We start from the raw sequence: 4,650 nt of genomic DNA on the forward strand, positions 1-4,650 counted from the left end.
GTCTCAGGCCTGGGCCCCTCTTCCCTCGGAGCTGCCATTGCCTCTCTTCACCTTTGCCTGCGGCCAGAACCCTTCTCTTCTCCTTCCCGGAGACCCAGAGGAAGCCCCTCCGAAGGGCAGTGGACCCCCACTCTCCCCTTAACCCCTCCTCCTGCCAGGAAGAGCCTGTTCCTCAGGGGCTGCCCAACGGCAGCTGAGACCTGTGGCTGGTGGGTATGGAGAGTGCCGTGGGTGCTGAGGAGGGGGCTGCTGGCCCATGGCACTCCCCAACCTACTCTTTTTTAAATTTTTAAAAATATTTTTATTGACAGATCTTCACACACATACAGTCCATACATGATGTACAATCTATGGCTCACAATGTCATCACAGTTGTGTATTCATCACCATGATCTTTTTGAGAACGTTTGCATCACTCCAGAAAAAGAAATAAAAAGAAAAAACTCATGCATACCATACCCCTTACCCCTCATTCTCATTGACCACCAGCATTTCAATCTATCCGATTGATTTTACCCTTTATCCCCTATTATTTATTTAATTTTTATCCACATTTTTGTACTCATCTGTCCATATACTGGATAAAAGGAGCATCAGACACAAGCTTTTCATAATCACACAGTCATATTGTAAAAGTTTAATCTTTATACATTGGTTTTCAAGAATCAAGGCTACTAGAACACAGCTCAGCAGTTTCAAGTACTTCCCTCCAGCCACTCTAATATACCATAAACTAAAAAGGGATATCTATATGTAATGCATAAGAATAACCTCCAGGATAACATCTCGACTCTGAAATCTCTCAGCCACTGAAACTTTATTTTTCTCATATCTCTCTTTCCCTTTTGGTTAAGAAGGCTTTCTCAATCCTTTGGTGCTGGGTCCCGGCTCATCCCAGAAGTTCTGCAGGAATAATTTCATGGGCCCCAAGATCAAGGGCTCGGCCTATTGATTTGATTGTCCCTACTTCTTGCAAGAATATCAGAAATTCTCCAAATGGAAAAGTTGAATATTTCCTCTTTCTATCCAGTCCTCCAAGAGGACTTTGGAAATATTTCTTTATTCACTGCCCAAATTACTCTGGGATATATTGGGACATCCCATTAACCTGGACAAACCAACAAAATTTCATGCCCTATTGAAGATTTCATATACTTATGGTATTTAATAAAACAGACCATACAAATTAAATTAGGTAATGTACATATACATTTTGCAGCAAATAAAACATCTCTCCCTTTGGACTCACACAAGTTGAAGTTTTAAAATATGGACCATATCATCTTTTACCCTCTATTCTGCTTTACCTTACTCCTATCCAGATCAGCTTCCTTCAAATCTCTGCTCGAAGTCTGATCCCCTTTTCAACTTTTTAAACAGTTCCAGTATGGGGTGATGCTAACTTTCATAGCTTCAAAGCCCTAACTCTGAGTCTCAGGTGTCACATAAATCCCTGAAGTTTCTGGGAATGATATACCATAAACAAACAGCTCAGTGTCCCAGAATTTAGAAATAGCAGTTACACCTCCTGAATACATGTGACTGCTGGAAGAGCGTACAATCTAGGACCCTTTGTAATAGTCCCCAACCTGATAACCCATGCTCTCGACTTCCGTTCCCTGACTTTTTATATTATAGTTAGTCCGTAAGACTGGGGCATGAAAATATTTGTCTTTTTGTTCCTGACATTTTATTTAACATACAGTTCTTACCGTTCATACACTTAGTTGCATGCCTCACTACTTCATTCCTTCTTGTGGCTGCTCGGTAGTCCATTGTATATATACACTATAGTTCCCCCTCCATTCCTCAGTCGTTGTACCCTTAGGCCACCTCCATCCTATGTGGCTCGTGAACATGCTGCCATAAATACCAGCGTGCAAATATCTGAACACTGCTGCCATAAACACCAATGTGCAAATGTCCATTCTTGTCCCACTCTCAGTTCCTCCAGGTATATACTCAGCAACTGGGGTTTCAGGATCATATGCCTGGCCGGCTCTTCCCAGGCAGCCCAATATATGCCCCCCTCTAGGGCATGGAGGGTACCCGGCCGCCTCCCAAAATGCACCCAGCTGGTTAGGAAGCCTTGAGATTACAGCAAATCTGTGAGGCCGGCTGGATGGACGCTGCCGATGGACCCTGGCTGCCTGCTTTTGCCACGGTCCCCAGTGGGGTCCTGGTTTCAGTGATTCTCGGTGGCCGCCTGGGAGCCTCTGCGGCACTTCCTGGCCACGTTTCGGGAATCACGCCAAGCTCCAGCTCCCACTCCCTGAGCTCTGTGCCTTGCAGGACAGATTAGGTTGACACCCTCTCCTAGGAGTCCGGGTCCTGCCAGGGCAGGACTTGCGTGGAAGGCGCCCCACCCCCGCCCCCGGGGAGCAGGGCCACCCACGGGCAGGGACGGCCCCTGAGAAATGGGTCAGGGCCCTCAGTGCTTAGACAGGTGGGACCAGGAGCTGGCCTAGAAACCAGGTGGGACCACCTCCAAGGGACAGCCATACCCTGAGATAACTGCTGTGAGAGAACCTGGCCAGAAGCCAAGGGAACCAATGGCCAGTGAGCTGGGCTTTATCTCGGAAGTAGCCCAAAAGGAAGAGCTGAATTACGAAACAAACTGCTAGACATGGTCACGTCCCTATAAACCAGCTGACCCAATTAGAAAAAACTGTCACCACAAAGTTCCTAAACACAAGTTTAATGAGAAGTTTGCAGAACATAAATGAAGAAAGTAAAAACTATATCCTTTACTTGGAGCACTCTAAAACGGCTTGGATAAATGGAGAGATGACAGAGTTGTATCCATCTCTACATCATAAACATTCAACAGTCCTTACATTAATCTGTACCTGTCCAGCAATTCCATCAGTACTCCAACAGGATATGCTCCCAAACTTCAAATCTGAATCTAAGATTAAGATGAAAGAATAAAAGCTTGAAAGGTTTTAAAAAGAAGAGTGGTACAAATCAATCTGCCATGTTACTGCAACTAGTGTGAAACTGCAATCCTGAAAATAGGATGGGATTAGTTCAAGGACAGAAATGAGGGTCAATGAAACAATATAAAGTCACGAAATAAGCACAAGCGTGCACATGCATTTAATGGCCCCTCACACAAAAGATTCTTTGTTCACTGTTCAGTACTGGAGGAAATAACCAAACCATTGAGGGGACAATAAGATTAGATACCCAACCCTTATTATTACCTTAAAATTAATTCCCAATTGATTCCTAAAAAAGAAACTTTGGACTTCCTATAATATATATATATAATTTAGAGATGGGTATTGTGACTACATAAGTCTCTTATATTTTGAAACATCAAAAACATCAGTTACAAAATTAAAATACAAATGACAACCTGAAAAAAAAGAAGCAAGGCTGCTGGAATACAGTTCAACGATTTCAGGTATTTCCCTCTACCCACTTCAATACACCATAAACTAAAAAGGGATATCTATATAATGCATAAGAATAACCTCCAGATAACCTCTCAACCCTAAAATCTCTCAGCCACTGAAACTTTATTTCATCTCATTTCTCTCTTCCCCCTTTCAGTCAAGAAGTCTTTCTCAAGCCCATGATGCTGGGTCCTGGCTCATCCCCTGACGTCCTGTCCCACGTTGCCAGGGATATTCACACTTCTGAATATCTCATGCTCTTGCTTGTACTATCCCTCCTAAAATGTCATGTGCCTGATGGATTTCAATGTCCTTGTGTATGACGCATCCAAAATGTAGCTTTTCATTTCCATGACCTTTATATTTCCAATGAACTTTTCCTCTGCCTCTACTCAGCCATCTACTGTAATGGTCAGAGCATGGATTTTATCATCCCTCAACGCTGACCGACCAACAAAATCTCTCCATTCAGACATTCTACTCTCTGACGATAACTTCTCTTCTTGGTGATTCAGATCTTCCCGTCACAACTGTTTATTGGCCTTATCAGAGCCTAGTCCATTGAATCACCTACATTATCCCCTTTTTATCAGCTAACCCTGCCTTCACTTCCTTTGTTATTCATCTTTGAATCCTTGCTCCATCTTTCCAATCAGGCACTTACTATACTCTCAACTTCCATTCCTCCTTGTCCTTTAGTTATGCTTACGGGGCAAACTAATTTTGCCTTCTTTGTGTTCACAACAGGCTACCAAGAGAAACCTGAGAAAACTTATTCTATCTGGTAGACCAAATCAATTCATGATCATCTCCCTAAACTGGGCTCTCAGCTCTTCCTAGAAATCCACCATTTTTCTCTAGGGTTGTTTGCTTTCCATTTCTCTGCAAACATCATTTCAAATCTTTGCCTCTCTCCTTTAATCTCCCAGTATTCTCACCTCCTTATTTATACTTTTCAGATAAAATAGAAACAATCTGATGAAAGCTACCTTAACTTCCTGCCAACAAATCTTCAAGCCTACCATCTTCTGTACCCTCTGTTTCTACTTTCTTCCAATTACTCAGTGAAGATTTTCCTCCTACCTTCAAAGGTCATCCTTTCCTCTACTTGTTACTGAATCCCTTCCCCTTCTGATTTGTGCTACCTGATTTCATTAATTCTCCCATCTCACTTTTCTTTCTTCAACTTCTTCTCTATTTGCCCAAATTTTTAAAAAAGTTGTCCACATTTGTCATCTACCTTTACTCA

The sequence above is a fragment of the Tamandua tetradactyla genome, chromosome 4 (genome assembly GCF_023851605.1).
Source record: "Tamandua tetradactyla isolate mTamTet1 chromosome 4, mTamTet1.pri, whole genome shotgun sequence".
Lineage (NCBI taxonomy): Eukaryota > Metazoa > Chordata > Mammalia > Pilosa > Myrmecophagidae > Tamandua > Tamandua tetradactyla.